Raw genomic sequence first — 20824 nt, forward strand, 5'->3', positions numbered from 1 at the left:
TCAACTTGCTGGCACATCGCATTTAAAATGCATTCCTTCTCTCAGTTGGAAATTAGGATTTTCAAGTAACACATGAAAAATCAGTAAGAAAATAAATACTGCAATAGTGGGGCCAGGATCCCTGGCCGTTCACAGAAATGTTATAGAAACTAGGCAGAATATGAGGTATTTTCCTGTGTTGTAATGCAGCACTTAATTTTTATGCTGATTATGTATTTCTTATTCAATGTTATTTAACACCTGTGAAATTGACTTGACTTGGTAAGACGGCCGACTGTGGGATGGGGGTGGGGGTGAGAATCCTTCAGAAGTCTTAAATGGAATTAAACCTGTGTGCTTGTATTAACAAGGTAACAAGAAAAAAACCAGTCCAAACAGAAAGTGGCCGGAAACCCAGTGAGGTCCTAAATATAGTGCAGTAGGTAATAAAGGATAAATATTTCTAGGAAGTAAAAGCCAAGAAGATAAATACCAGGTAGACTGCACCTGCCTTCCTTATCTAACCTTTTAAGAATGCTATCGCTGGTTCCTGTTTGTCCACATCTCCAGCTGAGGGGGGAGGTGTTCCTGGGGGCAGATTGTGTTTGCAGTCGCATCTCTCCACGTCGCCTTCGCTGGCTCCGGCCTGGATGCTTTATTTCACTTTATGGGTTCACCCACTGCGGGGAGGAAGGCTAGCAAACCCGGGCTCAGGATGCGCCCTGGAGCTTCTTCGGTTATTTATTTAAGGAGACCTTATTTCTCAACACTTCTTTCTGTTTCCTGAAAGGCTGAAAAAAAGTATATATGTATGTATGTATGTATGTATGTATGTATGTATGTATGTATGTATGCTCCTAAATACGTATTCAGTAAAGTTGGTAAAGAAACAAAGATTGGGTCTCCTGGCTGCTGCGCGCAGACCTGCACAGCGGGCTCAGCCCTCCCTGCACCCCCCCCACCCCGCCCCCTCGCCGACCTCCCCTGCACCTTTCATTACTCCCGTACCCACGCCTTGTCCCCCGCATCTGGCCCAGGGCGCGCAGAAGCCGGCGCGGCGGTGTTTGGGGTGGTGGTGGGGTGGGTAGTAGAGAGAGGGGAGGGCGTTCAGCGGCCCAGCAGGTGCTGCCCTCATCCGCGGCAGGCGCGGGCGGGAGACAGCCTCCGCCCCTCCCCGCCCCTTAACCCCGCGCCCCAGCCCGTTTACCCCGCCCGGGAGCGGCCTCCACGCCCGCCGGGCGCGTCCGGGCTGCGCCCCAACAGGAGCCGGGTGGAGCCACCTCCAACCCCCTAGGCGGCAGGGCAGGTGCGGGTGCAGGGCTGCGCTCCCCCCAGCCCAGGGCTGTTGACGCAGGTGACCCAGGTCTAAGAATCCCATGCGTCCAGAGCCAGCATTCTAGGGCCCTGGGGACTGGAGTTCTTGGAAACCTCATCAGCTGAGAGAACTCAGTTTCCCCTCTGGAGAGGTTTCAGACAGCGCGGCCCCAGACCGGGGAAGCCAGCGACTAGGCGTTCCCCTAGCCTCGCAGTGGACGAGGCTGCAGTCGGGGCCTGACCAGCGCGCGCCCTGACGCCCGCCCTTCCAGGTGCTCTCAGAGGGCACCACTGCCCGCGGTCCGCGTGATTCTTGCCCAAGTCTGTGGAGGGCCACAAAGCACCTCTTGTCATACCATTTTTTAAGCGCCCCTATTCTCCCTTGGCTTAGCAGGCAACTTGCCCATTGCCCATCTCCAAATTAGATCGCCAGAATGAGCCGTAAAATAGCGGATGATGGAAGTTGCAGCCTCGGGTAAGAGCGCTCAGCTGGGTTTGTGAACAGCGTGGTTGAGGCTTCTGCAGAGCGGCCGTGAACTCTGGCCAGAGTCCGCGCTTTGGAAAAGCCCGCAGGGAATCTCAGGGATCTGCTACCTTACAAAGAAAACCGGCCTTATCCAGCCTCCTCTGCAGCATCCCCGGCCCCTCTCCTGCTTGGTGAGGCTGCAGGCCTGGGTGGGGTGGGGTGGCGGTGGGAGCATTGCTGATGCTGTCTGCGGGCAGGGAGAAGCCTGGCTTTGGGTTAATGCCGCAGACAGGCCTGCGTGCGGGAGCCTTTGAAGGGCTTGCCGGGTTGGAAGCGGGAGGGTGGTTTAGTTTCCGAGAGCAGACTGCTTTCATTTTCTTGGCTGCCTTCTTCGTCAAGATACTTCATTCTTCGACGTTTCCTGCCCAGAACCCTTTGAAGAAAGTCCTCTTTTGCCGAGTGTGCACTGTGCTCTAGTAAGGCCCGCTGTGAGAGTCCCTTGTTGCCTGGCCCTGTGCTAAACGGTGAATAGGGCAGACTGGGGTCTACCCTGCCTGCTGTCCCCTCCCAGCGAGATCCGGAGAACCAGGGGAACCAGTGCTAGGGGCAGGATGGTGCCAGTGTCGAATGGCCTCTGAGATGGCAGCATCCCCTCCGTGTGCCATCGCACTGTCAGAGAGAGCCTGTCCTAGATTCAAAGAACTTGGGAAAAATATTCTAAGCATCCTCAGAAGACGGGTGCTGTTGCCTAAGCGCCTCTGTTAGTCAGTTGGCCCAGACTTCTAGGTCTGAGCACAACCCTGAGTGTCTCAGCACTGTGGTCAACATGAAGAGGGCCTTCCAAGGGGGCCGTGTCAGTTATGTGGTGTTTAGTATCTGGGTCAAGATGAAAAAAAAAAAAAAAACCACCAAAAAGTTTTTCTGTTAGAAGGTTTCTCACCAGTAATTCTCCAAGACGTACTTTCTGGCGTTTAATGAAAATGTTGAACTCTTCGCTGACCATCGACATGGGGAAGAATCCCACTGAGCTCATGAAATCTCCTTGTCTGCTACTTTGGTTGGCCATGTCTGCTCTGATCTTCGACAGCACCATTTCCCTTTCTTTGTGTGTTTTCCAAATGGGAGGCGGAGGCAGGCGCAGGGCCATCTCCCCAGCCTGGTGCTTTTCCTGCGTCTTTGTGAGCGGGGAGTCATTGCGGGGAGCTGGCAATAACCCCGGCTCCCCTGGTTACAGCTCACAGTCTTTGAGTGTAGTGGAGGCCAGGCAAGACAGCAGGCAGCCAGGCCAGGACCCAGCCTTAGGTTACACTTTGCAGGGAACGTCCAGGGGAACTTTAAGGGGTGCTGGGCTCCTGCGGGCCTTCCCTGGGGAATGGCCCTAAGAGAGCCACAAGAGCCGCTGACTTTCCTGGTCTCCATAAAGGAGGGGCCCCTCTTCCTGCTGCAGTGGCCCTGCTCACCCATGTGAGGATGCACTGTGGTGCTTGGGTGTCTCAAGGATGGGCAGCAGGTGAGTGGAGGAAAGAGAAGAGTGAATCTTGTGATCCACTGGGTGTGCCATGGTGAGATGCTCCTGTCTTGGAGAGGGTTGTGGCTTTGGGCAGATTTTATAGCATTTGTATAACAGCTGTTATGCTTCTGCAAATCCTCTCCCTTCACTTTGGAACTCTGTCATCCTTGGCCTGCTACCCAGGGCTGTCTTGCTGCACCTCCTGAATATTTGTGTTCAAAAATGTGGACTCGGGAGCTGGACTGTCTGGGCTGGAACCAGGCTTTGCCAATCGTTAGTTGTAGGACTTTAAGTCTCTTTGTGCCTTGGTTTCCTCTTTTGCCAATTGGGGATAATAACAGTTTCAACTTCACCAGGTGGGTGTGAGGGTTGAACAAGTGAATGTAAGTGAAGCACTTAGGATGGGGCCTGGGAGGCACAGCCCATGTGGTGAGGGCCTGCGGCGGTCATTTCACTGCTGTGTTGTTTGGCTGAGCCATGGATCTTAATCCAGCTATTGGTAGGTGACTTGGAATTTTCTTATTTTTCAAAAAAGAGACAGTGAGGGAGAAAATATAATTGACCTATTTCACTACGAGACTGACTGGACACCCTTTGCTAATGTATCCTCTGGGGTTCCCATTTCTTAGTGGATTCACATTGGATAACTGATTAACTTCATGGGAGCTTCCAGGTCTTTAGACAGCTTGGGATAGTGAAACTTGGGTTGTGTTTTAGAAGAAACTGGATCTGAACATCGGTATCATAAACTGTTTACCCTGGCAAGGGCTGCACTGAAGGGCAACCTATTTCTGGAGGTGTTGGTCTAGGTCTAGTCAGTGCTAGCTCCAAGTTTATATAAAATGCAGCTTTAGGAGATTATCAATCAACATACCCCCAGCTCTTTGAACATAAAACAATGGAGAGTACGGCGGTTGTATCAATTTCCATGCGTATCTGAGTGTAGCATGACTCGTCAGAGGAAAATCTCTGGAATACCCAAGGGCTGGGCCGAGGTGTGCTGTGTGCTTCTGACGAGTGAATGCTGGGCAGCGGGTCAGGCTGGGATGTCTCCAGCAGGAAGCACATGCGGCCCGCCAGGCTGCACCTGTTCTCACTTGGAATGCCCTTGCATTCTCAGGTGCAAGTCCTGGAGATGTTTTCTGAAATTCTTTCTCCTCCATGAATCCCTTTTTGGCGATAATTCTGAACTGAGAGCTCTGGGGGGTGGGCTTGGGAACCTGTGAGTCACTGGAGCACGTGCTGACTCAGTGTGGCCATAGGGAAGGGCGATGGGTGATGGAGACCCCTGGTCTGCACAGCGTGTATCATGGGCTGCAGCTCACAGCAACTACCACATTCATAGTCTTGGGGAGACAAAGCGGTCTGAGTTGTTTTTCTAGAAACGGGAACGGGCCTGAGTCATTTATGCCCTTGCCAAATCGCTTTCGTTAGCAATTGTTCACATTTTCCAGATAATCTTATAAATATAGGCTTCTCTCAAACACATCTTTCCCCACATGGCCTGTTTTGTGACCAAAATTATGACCCAGTGTCTCTTCATTAATACCATGCCAGCTGGTAAGCCCAGAAGGATGCCAGATCGAAATTTCACAATTTTTTTAAAGGATGTGAGCGGTGACAGAGGAGAAAGATATCAACAATGGCTGCTATTTATCCTGCAACAATCACACACATGCACCTTGCTCAGGACATTCCTCCCTAAATGCAATCTTTATGAGAACACTGCAAAGTAGATTTTGCTCTCTGCCTTGTCCAGGTAAGGATGACATGGCTGAGAGAGAAGTCAGCTTGTGGTGGACCTCAGGGTGAAACGCTGTTGCTGTACCATTAGCTGGATGCATTCTGTCCCTGCTAGGGCAGTGGCTGGTCCTAATTCTCTAATGTCTCTTGCTTGTGGCAATCTCCCCTGTGGGACTGACATTTGGAACCTGACTGGGTGTGGGGTTGAAGGTGCGGCCAAGGAACAAGCAATGCCATCCACCCATCAAGGTGCTGCCACTTTGATCTTGGTGAGGTCGAGTCTATTTCAATCATTCCTCATGATCTCTTTCTCCTGGTTTCCCTGCTGTTCCATAGCCTTCTCCCCACTTTGGAGAGCGAAGCATTCATTGCCACAGGGAAGATGTAAGGAAACAGCACAGGGAACTCCAACCTGGCTTGTGAATTTCAGAAGAACTCAGGGTATGAGCAATACATTTGGAAGATTGCTAGCACAGAGCCAGTTTCTGTTCCTTGTTGCTCTGAGATTAAATAAAGATTCTAGAGATGGGAGAAGGGGAGAAAAGTTCTGAGAAGGTGTCTAAGGCTCTGTCTTCAGGCACAGACCCTGGGCAGTGCCGAACTCTCTGTTGGAGGGGATGATGGAGGGTTCCCACTGAAACCGTAGATATACTTGAGGATTCCTGGGGGACAGAAACGCCGTGTCACTGCTGAAGTTCCCTGGGTAGGGCCTGGGAAAGGAGCCTTAATTCAGTCTCCCAGGTGGCAGCAGGTGGAATTGTTTCACTGGCAGTTCAGGTGGACAGGCTTTGAGCAGTCCCTCATATCACAGGTTCTTCCTTGTGCCTTCTCTCACTCACCTGCAGACAAGCCACAGGGCAGAGTAGTGACTTGTCCCGAGGGAGGCCTGGGGGCTGCGACACCTGAAGAGGGGTCATAACTGGGGCAGGAGCACGTAGCAGTTAATGGCACAAGCTGGACCCCGGAGACCTGATGGAAGGAGACCATTTTTGTGGATAACAAAAATATATCCACTGATAGATGATAGTGGCCAAGGGCCAGGACCACAGATGTTCCCTCCATGCCTTCACACTGTGGCACCCCCTTGTCTTGGCACCAGGTGCTCTCGGAGCTTAACGAGACTCTGAGATGAAATTTGTCATCGTGAAAATAGATAAACCATATTTCTTCTACAAATCTGGAGGCCAAGATTTGCAGCTGATGTCTGAGTTAACCACCAATGGGTTTGCTGTCATTGTGGCATTGGGAATTAGAGGTCTTGGTCACGGGAGGGATTTTAGGTCAACCTTTTGTGATGATGGTGCAAGGTCATGGGCTGGCAATTAAACATCTGAGTGTTTCAGTTCTGTCTCTGACCTTTGCTCAAAGCACAGCCTCAGCCATGGATCTGCCTCTCCGGGCCTCAGTTTCCCCATTTATAAATTAATATTGGGTCAGTTATCTCTAATATCCCTTACAGTTCCAATTTTGTGAGATCATAACATTAAAATCAGATCCCAAATTCCTTTGAAATAGAGGAAGGCAAACACGCCGTGAGCCCTGGGCCCCTTGTTGATGTGACTGACCCTCCCACGGTCCTTTCATTTAATTTATATCCCATTTTGTGTTGACTTTTTATTCAGCTCCTTCAAGTATGTGGACATGGTGACTTTGTCCCATGCTGTCCTGAGTCTCCATGGTGGCATTTCTCCTAGGTGACTGTCTAGGCGCTCTTGCTATTCATGTTTATCTTCTGTTCTCCAGTGTCCTGCATTTGGTCTTAAAATAGGCACATGCTTTATCATTTGCTGACCTTCTGATGTGAAGAAATCCCCAGTGTCAATGATGTTTATAAAGGAAGCCCCAGGAAGATCACAGCATTCTTGACCCTGATGACAGCCAGTAAGCATGCGGCCTTCCTGGTGTGGCTATGTGTGCCTGGGTATAAGCTTTGTTCTTTTAAAAGAACCATGGAACCAGCCAGACCAAAACGAAGAGTCTTTGGTACATACATCACCCCCAAACAAAGAAACATATTTAAATCAGAAGATGCACAAATCCTGATATTCCTTATTTTCACTAATGTCCTAATTTAGGGGTCCCCAACCTCGGGCCAGTGACTGGTATGAGTCTGTGGGCTGTTAGGAACTGGGCCATACAGCAGAAGTGAGTGGTGGATGAGTGAGCATTCCCTGAGCTCCGCCTCCTGTCACATCAGCATGGCATTAGATTCTCATAGGAGCATGGACCCTATTGTGAACTGCACCCGCGAGGGATCTAGGCTGCACACTCCTTTTGAGAATCTAATGTCTGATGATCTGTCGCTGTCTCCCGTCCCCCGCATATGGGACTGTCTAGTTGCAGGAAAACAAGCCCAGGGCTCCCACTGATTCTACATTATAATGAGTATGTAATAATAGTAGAAATAAAGTGTACAATAAATGTAATGTGCTTGAATCATCCCAAAACCATCCCCCTCACCTTGGTCTGTGAAATATTGTCTTCCACAAAACTGGTCTCTAGTGCCAAAGAAGATGGGGACCATTAACCTAATTGTTGAATGCATATACTTATTTAGTTCCAAGGAATGACTGAATAGAGATGCAAAGAGAATTAGATAATACCTACGTATTGTGGGCATCTCTCTATCCCTGTGTTATACACTGACAATCAATAAATAATTTAAGAGTTCAGTGACACAAAAAGTGACTGTGCAAATGGTAGTACTTCTTGTGATGGGGACGGCCATCTTCCCTGCCCCCTGCAGCATGAGAGGCCCCTCTTGGTGCTCCCTGTGACCCTCAGCTCATTTCTTGCATGGCGTAGGCATGCTTTCCTATGGTTTCTGTTGTCTGCTTTCCACACCAGACTGTGAGCTCCTGTGAGGCAGGGACTGTCTCGTTCGTCATTGTCATACCAGTGCCAAACAAAGGGCAGAGTGGAGGAAGGTTAGATGGATGGGTGGGTGGGCAATAAGTGAGGAGCAGAGAATATGAGTAGAGGTACAGGCAGAAAAGAGTGGCCATTATTGGGCACAATGAATTAATATCCAGTAGTAATGCATGAGATTGAAGTGATGCATAGAAGTTGTTTGATGGGTTGGAAATAATCCATAGAGCAAAAGTACCACCGTTAGCAAGAATTGTTGACTTGCACACAAGCTCAAGGATAGTAAAGACAATTCATTATGGAAACCATACATTTGTCCATGATGATGTAAGACATATTTCTCCAGTTACCAACTAGATCAATGAAATAGTGTAGGAAGTCATGCTTGGTTCATTTAAAATAGATGACCATTTGCAGGATGGATGTCTAATTTGAAACTGCTATTCTTGTTTCAAAAATACCAAACTTATTATCTTATAGCAGTGGTTCTCAAACTTGATTATATATTAGAATCACCTGGGAAGCTTAAACAAAATTCCTGATGCTGAGACTGTACATAGACATTGTCTTAAACCCTTTTGGGGTGGGACCCAGGCATCAATAGCTTGTCAAGCTCCCCAGGTGATTCCAGTGTGCTCCTTGTGGCATCTTACCTGGGTTATAACACGTGGAAGGAAACTGAACACTATAAATTGCAAGAAGGAATTGGTCCCAATAGATCAATAATTTGGCTTGGTGCTTTAAAAATGGATATTTTGAAAAAGTATCTTCAATAAATAATAGTTTAAAAACTCATACACTCTAAAAATAGAGTAAAAATGCTGTGCAAGTCAATTTTATTGCTTTGAATTCATTGTTAAGTACAACCATTGTATCACACCCAACTGAATTGAATTTCAGGCCCTCATCGAGGTTCCTCCATTAGGAAGGTGAAGGCTTTCATAGCACAGGACAGGGGTGAATGTGCCACTCATATTGGAAGCCGCCTTCTCAGATGCCACAGGTGCAGCAGGCCGAATCTTTTAATACCACTTCCACCCCTGGGAATTAAATTCATTCTCAGTGAAAAAGGATTCATAAATCCTGGCCCTGCCTTCCAAACAGTAGCATGATTTCGCCAGGGTGATAAATTGCTCCTATCAAAGCAGACATCGAGTCTCTCGGGGAAATAATGGGTTCCAACAGAACAAAGTGTAACATCTTAAGTGCTTATGAATGGGGACTAGAGGTGAAAATCAAGTCTTGGGAAATCAGTGGCTGTATTTTTTTTTTTTTTAATCTCTTTCAACCTCTCTTTAATTGTAAGAGGTACAGAAGAGCAGATGAAATGGATAATGTGATTAGCTTTAAATGAAAAAAATCCATCATAAAATTGTCCCCCAGAGCATGTTTGTTGGAGAGGGTGGGACTGGGCTGGGTTGGGTGCTTGCTGGCAGGGCGTGTGGGGAGGTGGGGAAGTCAGCTGTCAGGGGAGGTGATTTGATCCCGCCCTGAGATCCCTCCTGCTGACAGCCCTAATTACCTGCAATTCTCTCCTGAGGAGGGGTGAAGTCAGAGAGGCCCTGGGAGTGAAAAAGAAAATGTTACCTGGACAGAAAAAAAAAAACAAAAACATTAAACCATTTTCAGCTATTAGCAATGTATTTTATATCATTCTCACAAATAACCAGCTGGCCTGGAAGGTGGCCTAGAAATAAATGAAAGAATGGAAGTCCATTCTGGCCACTTCTCCTTTCCTGCTTCTTTGCATGCACCTTTTCCTGCACAGACCTTAGGTTTTGCCAGACGAGGATGGTAGCCTCTTCCCCAACTCAAAGTGTGTTTTCATTCCATGGCTGTTTGCTGGGTCTGGAACTGTTACCGGAAAGGGGTCCTGATCTAGACCCCAAGAGAGGGTTGTTAGATCCTATGCAAGAAATAATTTGGGGCAAGTCCACAGAATAAAGTGAAAGCAGTTTATCAGTGAAGCAAAGAAATAAAAGAATGGAGTACCCTAGACAGTGTAGCCCTAAGGGCTGCTGGTTGGCGATTTTAATGGTTATTTCTTGATCATATGGGAAACAATGGATTGTTGGTGAGTTTTCCTGGAAAGTGATGGGGATTTCCTGAAACTGAGGGTTCCTCTTCCCTTTGGACCATGTAGGGGTAACTTCCAGACATTGCCATGGCATTTGTAAATGGTCATGGCACTGGTGGGAGTGTCTTTTAGCACGTGATGCTTCATAATGGCGTATAATGAGCATTGAGGATGACTGTCTTGGTTTTGGTGGGTTTCGGCCAGCTTCTTTACTGCATCCTGTTTTATCAATGGTGGTCTTTGTGACTTGTGTCTTGTGCCACCCTTCTGTCTCATCTTGTGACTTAGAATGCCTAACCTCCTGGGAATGCAGCCCAGCAGGTCTCAGCCTCATTTTACCTAGCTTCTATTCAAGATGGAGTCACTCTGGTTCAAACGCTTCTGACAGAACTCACTTGAACTCACCTTCTGGGACCTGATTTTGCTATTTCCTTGCTAGGAAGCTTTCTCAGATACCCCCAGGAGACTAACTGCTGCTTTCAGAGCTGTTCACTTGTGTTCTAATGCTTATGGGAGCACAAGTGATTTGTATTCATATGTGTATTCATTCAACAAATATTTACTGCCATCCTACCATGTGCCAGGCACTATGACACATATCTGGGATAAAAGGAGAGAACCAAGATCTAGTCCTTGGAGATGCCCAGATGATTGTGCCTTGAGTCTAATTCCAATTACATTGTGAGGCTGTGGGGACCCCTGGGCTCTGGGGGTCCTTCCCTGCAGGATCCAGTGGGGGCAGCGCTCCATTCTGGATGCTCTGGTTCTTCATCAGTAGAGTGATGAGGTTGGAGTAGATGGTACTTAAAGTGTCTTCCGGTTCTGAAATTCTGTGAATGCAGTCATCTAAAGGAGGAATTTAAAAAAAAAAATACCATTTATCTCTTTTTTTTTTTTTTTTTTTTTTTGAGACGGAGTCTCGCTCTGTCACCCAGGCTGGAGTGCAGTGGTGCAATCTTGGCTCACTGCAAGCTCCGCCTCCCGGGTTCACGCCATTCTCCTGCCTCAGCCTCTCCGAGTAGCTGGGACTACAGGTGCCCGCCACCACGCCCGGCTAATTTTTTTGTATTTTTAGTAGAGACGGGGTTTCACCGTGGTCTCGATCTCCTGACCTCGTGATCCGCCCGCCTCGGCCTCCCAAAGTGCTGGGATTACAAGCGTGAGCCACTGCACCCGGCCCCATTTATATCTTAATTAGTAAAGTAAAATACTTTCTTTGTAGAAAGTTTTACATACAGAGAATCCAAAAGAAAATAAAATCAGCATAATTCTACCACTCAGGAATAATCGCCATTAACCTTTTACTTTGATAATTTGTCTTTTATTTTGCATCTACTACTTGAATGAGGTCAAGAACAGCTACTTTTTTGTTTCCTGACTTGAATTCCCACAGGGATGTTTCTTTCCCTCAGTCCATCTTCCCCTTCAACATGATTGTTATGGTTTAATATTTCTGCTAGCCTTATTATAATCACTATTATCATTAAGTGGCATTTATCAAATATTGACAACAGACCAGGCACTATGCGGAGTGTTTTGTGTTCCTGAGACCTTTTAATCCCCAGCGATCAGGTGAGCTAGATGCTGTTGTTCCCATTTGACAAAGGAGGAATTTGAGCCTGACAGTGCTTAAGCAATTGGCTAAAGGTCACACCTTTGTAAGTGTCAGAGTTGTTTGAACCAGAGCAACTCCATCTTGAATAGGAGCTGGGTAAAATGTGGCTGAGACATACTGGGCTGCATTCCCAGAAGGTTAAGGCATTCTAAGTCATAGGATGAGATAGGAAGTTGGCACAAGATTCAGGTCACAAAGACCTTGCTGATAAAACAAGTTGCAGTAAAGAAGCTGGCCAAAATGCACCAAAACCAAGATGGTGATGAGAGTGACCTCTGGTCGTCCTCACTGCTACACTCCCACCAGCACCACGACAGTTTACAAATGCCATGGCAACATCAGGAAGTTACCCTATATGGTCTAAAAAGGGGAGGCATGAATAATCTACCCCTTGTTTAGCATATCATCAAGAAATAACCGTAAAAATGGGCAACCAGCAGCCCTCGGGCTGCTCTGCCTATGGAGTTCCCTTACATATCCCACCTTTCTTTTATTCCTTTACTTTTTAAATAAACTCGCGTTTGCTTTACTCTATGGACTCGCCTCAAATTTTTTCTTACACGAGATCCAAGAACCCTCTCTTGGGGTCTGGATTGGGACCCGTTTCTGGTAACAGTTTTCCAGGCCATGGAGCCCAGGTGTCCTTAGTGGATGCACATCCTTCCCATGTCTTAGCTCTCAGGCATCAGACCAGCCCCCTATGGCTGATCCTTTAGATTGTTCCCAGTGTCCCAGCATTATAAAAACTACTGTAATTGAAATCATTGCAGCTAGAAATTTGCACATGATCCATTCTTATTTTTTCTTTCTTTATTCTTTTCCTTTCCTTCCTTCCTCCCTTTCTTTCTTTCTTTCTTTCTTTCTTTCTTTCTTTCTTTCTTTCTTTCTTTCTTTCTTTCTTTCTTTCTCTCTTTCTTTCTTTCTTTCTTTCTTTTTTTAGACAGAGTATCGCTCTTGTTGCCCAGGCTGGAGTGCAATGGCACGATCTTAGCTCACTGCAACTTCCGCCTCCCGGCTTCAAGCAATTCTCCTGCCTCAGCCTCCTGAGTAGCTGGGATTACAGGCGTGTGCCACCATGCCTGGCTAACTTTGTATTTTTAGTAGAGACAAGATTTCTCCTTGTTGGTCAGGCTAGTCTCGAACTCCTGACCTCAGGTGATTAGCCTGCCTCGGCCTCCCAAAGTGCTAGGATTACAAGCGTGAGCCACCGAGCCAGGCCGATCCATTATTTTCTTTAGATAAATCCTTAGTGGTAGAACTGCAAAGAGAAAGGTTGTGTTAACTTTTGAATATATGCTGCCAAACTCCTCCTTTCCCAACAAGCAGAGGTTGTAACAATTTAGTGCCTCCAAACCCAGCAATGAGCAGCCAAGGGGAACTGATGCAATGCTGAGGAAGAGAAGGAAAGATCAGATGCAGTGAAAGGAGACAGGGAGGCACGGCGAGGAGGAGCTATCCCCAGTAGCAGCCCCCTGGCTGTTGTTCAGCACCAGGGATCCTTGATTTGCAGCAGGCTAAAGGGACATTACAGGTCATGGGTTTACCCAGCTATGTCATCTAAAGTTCCTGACGTTAAATAAATGCTCATTTTTCGTTTGCTTCAAATTAAAAAAAAATACATGCCTTTATTGTCTTTCTCTGCTAAGCCAAACCTGAGGCTTGTGCCAACTCTTTCCATGTAGAAATGTTAGATGAAATTCCAGTGCCATCAAATGAGACCTTTATTCCTCCACCTGCACATTATGACTCTAATAAACACGTTATCAGCTCATGAAAATGATGGCAAACAGGTGACTGAAGGATTTGATAAGTCAGCAGCAAAGATTAACAGTTCTTTTCAGAGAAAGCTGTGAGAGGTTCCCCTATTTAAAACAATTGTGGCATGTGAATTTGCAGCACTTAAATCATTATCGGCAATTAGTCCTTGTCAAAAAGGTTGCAGCTGGCTTCAATTACAGGTAAGAATTTTATAATTTAAACTTAGTAGTACGTCTGATAAGTAGGACTTGGAGGAACACCCTCAGCGAGATTTGCAATTTGAGAAAAACTTAAAGGCATTTCATAATTCAAAAATTCATTATTTTCAGCAATGCTTTGTTATTGACATCTATTATTAAGCTTCTAGAAAAAATTTCCATAAACTTCATCCTTCAGCTGATTTCTTCCCTAACAGAAAAATTACTGATGATTAAAAATCGCTTTTTAAATTATAAAAACACTACATGCACACTATTAAAAAAATCCAAGCAGCACGGAAGGATACAAAATGAAATAAGTCTCTTTCTAGACATCTCCCCATTCTTGGACACCCATGCCCCAAAGATAAGTACTTTTGCTTTCAATTGTTTTAGACATTATTATCATAACTTCATCTCAAATTATTTTTCCTTATTCTTGATCAATCAACTTTGGAAATGTATATTAACTCCTCACTAGGAAAGATAAAGAGTTTAGGGCCCTTCCATACGTACTCTACCATCTCTCTTTCATATATTGATTCTTGCTGATTGTATTTATTGTAAATCTATCTGTAAACTTTAAGTAATATGCTTCTCTGTTTCTTGACCCTTCAGCTTTAGATCTGCACCACTCTAATAGTGGACATTATTGTTATTACCTGCTACGATGGGTATCTCATTGTTTTAATTTGGAATTCCCTAGTGATGCGTGATGTTATATGCTTACTTACCACTGTATATCTTCTTTGGTGAAGTGTCCACATCTTTTGTCTGTTTTTCATTTGGGCTGCTTGCTTTCTTGTTGTTGAGTTTTAAGAGTTCTTTGTATATTTTGGATAACAGTCCTTTATCAGACATGTCTTTTGCAGATGCGTTTTTTCCCAAGACTGTGACTTGTCTTCTCATTGTCTTGACAGTATCTTTTGCAGAACAAGAGTTTTTAAAATTTTAATGAAGTCTACCTTATTAATTATTTCTTTAATGTATTGTACCTTCGGTGTTGTAGTTCCATCAACTGTACATGTTATCTGTTGGTGAGAAAATTAGCACCCTTGTACATCCTACCTCTCTTTCCTTTTTGGCTGGCTATGCCATTATTTTTACATCATTAAGATTTAAAATATGTGTATGTTTTACAGTAACTATAATTAGATTTTCTATGCCTCTAAAATCTATGATGAAAATAAAAAGTTAAAATGTAGCATTTCTTTTATTATGATTATTTAAACATTTTCACTGCAAAACAAATAAAAGTAATTTTATGTATGCACTGAACAGTGCCATTTGAAGGATAATCTTCCAAGGGTCAAGATTAAATGTACTTTTACTTTTCTTTTCTTTTTTTTTTTTTTTGAGATGGAGTCTCACTCTGTCACCCAGGCTGGAGTGCAGTGGCGCAATCTCGGCTCACTGCAACCTCCGCCTCCCAGGTTCACGCCATTCTCCTGCCTCAGCCTCCTGAGTAGCTGGGACTACAGGCGCCCGCCACCACACCTGGATAATTTGTTTTTTATTTTTAGTAGAGAATGAGTTTCACCGTGTTAGCCAGGATGGTCTCAATCTCCTGACCTCGTGACCTGCCCACCTCAGCCTCCCAAAGTGCTGGGATTACAGGCATGAGCCACCGTGCCCTGTCGTATTTTTACTTTTCTTAAAACTACAACCATTGCTCAAAATTAGGCCATCTTTAAATCTGCTTCATATTTGGTCCATGCATGTTTTATGGAGCTATCTCCCCCACCCCCCACCTTGGCATTTCTTGCTTCTTTTTTGTTTGTTTTTTCTAACCACTGGGAGAAGAAACATATGCAGCTTTTAGACTTTCCAGGTTCTTAATCAATTAATATATGTAATTGGATTTGCTTCTGTCTTGAAGGCCTTTTTCTCCAAGCCCTCCTACTTTCTCTTCTAGTTGGTCACTTGCTCTCTAGGCACAGGGTATAGCTGTCAATCTCAGATTTCTTTTCATTGATCTCCTCCGTGGTTCACCATGAGTTAAATTGCATAGCATCGTTTTCCTTGAGTTTCTTCTTCATTTTACCAGAGTGTCACCCTCTCTGTGCCACAATTTTCTCATCTGTAAAATTAGGATATTAATAATGCCATAGTGTTGATGTGAAGACTCAAGGAGTTTTAACACATGAAAAGTGCTAAGAAAAGTACCTGGTGAGTATTTACTGCTCTATGATGTGTTTTTTTTTTTTTTTTCAGAAAGGGAAGTAAAACTTTCTGAGTCTTACAACTCCTAAAATATCTTTATTTTCCACTGCCCCACTTGATTGATAGTTTGGAATGTAATTTTAGTTTCAAAATAATTTTCCCTTAAAATTTGTGAATGCTTTATTCCTTTGTCTTCTAATGTTACATTCTACCGATAAATCTGAGGTCAAGTTACTTCTTATTCTTTATAGGTTCTTTTTTTCCTTCTAGAAGTATTTACAGTTGTTATTTTAGCCTTGGGCCTCTGAAATATTAACAGGACATGTTTAGGTCTTTTTTAAATGCCCTTTAACTCATCCTTCCTGGCATTTTGTTATCTGCTTCTGGAGATAGATTAGGTGATATTGAACCTTCTGGGTTTAGCTTCTATACATTTTCCTTTTCCTTTCATATTTTCTTTCTCTCTGTCTTTTGCAGCTTGTGCTATTTGTCTTTAGAAACTTGGTCTTTAGCTGTGTTCAAATTTTAATTAACCTGTATACTGAATGTTTAATATTCACAAGTAGATTCTAAATTGCCAAGGTACTTTCTTGTTCTCTGCTTCCTTCTTTCCCCCAAGCAGTGAGTTCTTTGGGGATAACTATAACAGCATAGCCAGTCTCTCTGACCATGCCAGTTACATCTTTTTAAAGTTATTTTCTGTCCAATAATTATTCCTCTTTTCACCAGGGTTGGTTGTCCTGTTTCTTTATCTAGACTTCTAACAATTTATTTACTTATTTTCTTCAAATACCTGATGGTTTTGGGTTGAATCTATGAATGAAGAACTACGCTGGTGAGCAAAGGGAGTTGATGTGGTTTCCTTTGCAAATGTGTGGGTCTATAAAGCAGAACTGTCTCCTGCTTGTTGGAGGGCTGCCTGCATGCTCCATGCACATGGGCAGTTCTTGGGGACAGATGTGCTTCCCCAAAGGTGCTACAGCAGAGAGCAGGCAGGTGTGGGACCTCCCACAATTGCCACCTTTCCCAAATTACCCCAATTCCTCAGCGTGTAAAAACATATCAAGTAAAATAAGGGTAATTTCTTTAGTTGTCTTGTAATGAAAATGCACATATTAACTGAATTTTATCCTCTTTTATCATTGAGGGGAGAAGGCGGCAAAGCACAGTACTTTGATAATCAAGGAGATGAATGATAATCAAAGAATGAGTGAATTTGTCCAGTCACGTAAAGATTGACAGAGACAAAGCAGCATCGCACTTCTTCATTCACGATTGCAAGTCCTGTGGGTCGTTAATTTTTTTGTTGTTATTGATGTTGATGGTGTGATGGGCTGGGCCATTCCCACAACAGCATTGCTTGTTTCGGACTCTATTAGGTTGATCAATGCGATCTCCTCTTCCTACCTGATCCTCCGTGCCAGCGTCTCCTCACAGTGTTCTGAGGCTCCTATGATCTCTCCCCGTGTCAACCACTGCCTCTGTGCTGACAATTCTCCATCTCTAACCTCGATTTCTAGGTGGCCTACCTGTTTGGGTGGTCCAGACCTCCACGCCTGAGAGGCTGAGCCCTTGGTCATCACGTCCTCCTTTGGCTGTGGCTGCTGCTCTTGTCCATTCACCATCAAATATGGATGAAAGAGTCCAAGGCGACACCTTGATGGATCTCCTGAGTGCCGAAGGGAGTCTTCTCTGCCCCCATTGTGCAGTAGCTTCATCCTCCTGAGAATCCCCCTGCGATTCCCCAGGTTGGCAGTTCCTTTCCTTGCCTACTGGACACTTGCTGCAAGGGGCCCAAAGTACAGACATGGGCCCCTTTTGGGAGCACAGATTCCTGGAGTGGGGGTAGTGGTGTGGTCACACTTGCATCCAGCCCATTGTTTTGGAATCCACGTGTTCTACCTGCTGGGGACATAGTACTATTTGATGATCATTGATTTTGCTGTGTGCCATCTTTGCAGTGGATCAGCTCCAAGCTATCAGCTATGTTTTTTTTTTTTTTTTCTTTTTAGATGGAGTCTCACTCTGTCACCCAGGCTGGAGTGCAGTGGTGCAATCTCAGCTCACTGCAACCTCTGCCTCCTGTGTTGAAGCAATTCTCTTGCTTCAGCCTTCCAAGCAGCTGGGATTACAGGTATGCACCACCATGCCTGGCTATTTTTTGTATTTTTTAGTGGAGATGGAGTTTCACCATGTATTTTGTATTTTTTAGTAGAGATGGAGTTTTACCATGTTGGCCAGGCTGATCTTGAACTCCTGAGCACAAGTGATCTGCCCACCTCCACCTCCCAAAGTGCTGGCATTCCAGGTGTGAGCCACCGTGCCCGGCCTCAGCTACATCTTTCAAAGACAGTTCCATGGTTTTATCAGGCCAGCAGCTTTCTGGATAGTGGCAGGACCCAAAAGGATGGCCACGGGTTTCATGATCCCATGCTGTGCCGCCTCTGTCACAAGGTCGGACGCTTGGTCTGATGCAGTGTTTTGTGGGATGATGTGCTGGCAAAGCAAACATGCCATGGGCCCTTGGGCAGTGGAGCTGGCTGAAGCCCTTGGGCAGGAAAGGTCAGGCTGTAAGTGAATGATGATTTGATTCTAGTCAACAAATTGCCTGTTGTGTCAGCACCATGGTGGCAGTGACAGGGGCTGGCAGCAGCTGGCCGGTTGCACACTTGGCTGCTTAGTTCTTCCCAGTGGTGCTTGTGCTCTGGCGGGTGTGAACAGGCTCTGCACCCATGTCCAGCACCCATGATGTGCTGCTCGCATGAGCTTGCTTCAATCTTCTGATCTTGCTTTCTTCTCCCAAGCAGCCTGCCAGGTGTCCCACATGAATGCAGCCTGTTCTGGTTCTCCTTCCTGATAAGGGTGGAAAAGAATGCATTCACCCGGTACAGGCTGCGTTCCTGGGCCACAGGACACCGAGCTCACCTGCACCAGGAAAGCTGCTCCCACCCAGTTACAAACAGCAACTGCCTGATCGAGTTGCAGATGTCCACTGTCATCCTCTAGAGTCTGTCAGGATTTTCTAGGGTCAGACATGAATTAAATAGGGGTGTGCTGGGTGCAGCCCTCGCATCCTCTAGGTGTTTAATCTCTGCATTTCCTCTGGGATGTGATATTATTTTTGATTTCCTGCATTGATGTGTGTGTCTTGGAGTGGGGGCCTCCACTTGAACTTCCCCATGGAGGTAGTTTCTACCACCGACTCCTAGGAACTAATGTGGCAGTTTTACCAATTTCAAAAGTTGTTTGAATTCTACATTTGGAGGCTGGGGAAAGGGCTGCTGGTTGGGTCTGTGGACCCAGAGGAGTCACTGTGAGCTGGATTTGGTTACCTCTCCCTTCAAAACTGGCTCCTGCACACCTCCACTCTAACAGAGGGTTCAGGACCAGGCCTAGGTCCCTAGGTACCAATGTCGCCTCAGATCCTGCGCCCAGTGGTCCTCACATGGCATGCGTCTCTTTGTGGACGATCTGGGGGAGAATGTTTGTACAGACACTGCTGTGATGGGGGAGAATGTTTGTACAGACACTGCGGTGATGTTGGAGGGTCCTTCCTCCTGGGGCTCACCCTCTCCCTCAGTCAGTGGGTTCCAGGTCTGAAAATGAGCTCAGCTCCAGGGCTGAAATGTGGCTTTCTATTGGTCATTTTCCTGAAGCCTCTTGACTAGTTTCTCTTGAGAAAAGCTTTTGTTAAGGGTGTGTGGATTGAGAGGTGCCCTTTTCTGCTGCTATGTATCTACCCTCTGAAGATGGGGACAGGTGCTCCAGCTGCCACTCTGGGCTTGATGCCCTGTGTCACTGTGCCTACCTTGCTCCCTGCCAAATGACACACTAGCTTCTATTGTTCTGGGATTCCATTGGCCTCCTTTGCATTCAAGAGTCCAATTCTGTAACAACAGCATAGCCACCCTGCATGGTTCAGCAGGCTCCCTCTCAGCAGTGCGTTCTTTATCTAGTTGGTAAATGGCATGTTCTCTGGTTGAAGAGCATGGCTGGCTTTCCGAGCCGACGTGCTGGACCTGCTCTAGAGGGCACACTCTTCTGAGCCTTTCTGTCCCTTCCTTCATGGGCAGGAGGGTGGCCCAGGCATTTCTGATTAACTTAGTGCAGACCTTTGCTTCCTTCAAGCTCCTAGGAGCCCTCCTAGAGCGTGTTAGCACTGCTTAGGGGCCTTGCCAGAGTTTACAACCCTGGATCACGGAAGGGCAGGCCCACATCGATAAACTCTCCGTATTCCAAGCTTAGGTTCTGCCCGTCTTAGTCTTGTACCCTCAGAACCCAACCCCACACATTCTCCTGGTTTTTGCCCATACCTCTCGGTGAGGCCTTGTAGCTTCTCTGGGGGCCTTTTTTCCTGTAGCAGGCACTTCCTGCAATTCCCCATCTATGTACTGCTGTGACCTGAACCTCATGATCAGCCTGGCTAGCAGGAGGGGAAGTGGGGGCAGAGGCCCAGGGGTGCATGCATCAGGGAGACGCCCACATTGTTTTGTGGTGCAGAGCTTCTGCAGCAGGGGTCCCCAGTCTCTCTGGCACCAGGGAATGGTTTCGTGGAAGACAGTTTTTCCATAGGCTGGGGATCGGGGGTGGTTTCAGGATGATTCAAGCACATTACATTTATTGTACCCTTTATTTCTATTATTATTACATTGTAATATATAATGAAATAATTATGCAACTCACCATCATGTAGAATCAGTGGGAGCCCTGAGCTTGTTTTCCTGCAACTAGATGGTCCCATCTGGGGGGGATGGGAGACAGTGACAGATCATCAGACATTAGATTCTCATAAGGAGCATGTGACCTAGATCCTTCGCCTGTGCAGTTCACAACAGAGTTCGTGCTCCTATGAGAACCTAATGCTGCCACTGATCTGGCAGGAGGCGGCGCTCAGGTGGTGATGCTCACTTGCCCACTGCTCACCTCCTGCTATGTGGCCTGGTTCCTAACAGGCCATGGATGGATACTGGTTCATGGCCCAGGGGTTGGGGACCCCTGCCTTGCAGCATTTTTCAAGCAAGGGGGGAGCACTAGCCTTTAACAAGGAGGAGAGAGACCCTTCTGCAAGGCCAGAGCATTCCCACAGTTATTGGGGGAATGTTGACCCAGATGTCCCCATCCCAAATATTAGATT

At 46.2% G+C, this 20824-nt stretch overlaps 1 long non-coding RNA gene across 1 annotated transcript in view; it reads left to right on the top strand.

The window, feature by feature from the left end:
* LOC129467416 (uncharacterized) overlaps positions 1-20824 on the top strand; it is a 156195-nt gene that overhangs the window by 33726 nt on the left and 101645 nt on the right. Inside the window, exon 2 of the long non-coding RNA XR_010116963.1 lies at positions 17211-17438. This is a non-coding gene — a long non-coding RNA (uncharacterized lncRNA). The remainder of the gene's footprint in view (positions 1-17210; positions 17439-20824) is intronic.

This window comes from Symphalangus syndactylus, chromosome 18 (assembly GCF_028878055.3).
Source record: "Symphalangus syndactylus isolate Jambi chromosome 18, NHGRI_mSymSyn1-v2.1_pri, whole genome shotgun sequence".
Classification (NCBI taxonomy): Eukaryota; Metazoa; Chordata; class Mammalia; order Primates; family Hylobatidae; genus Symphalangus; species Symphalangus syndactylus.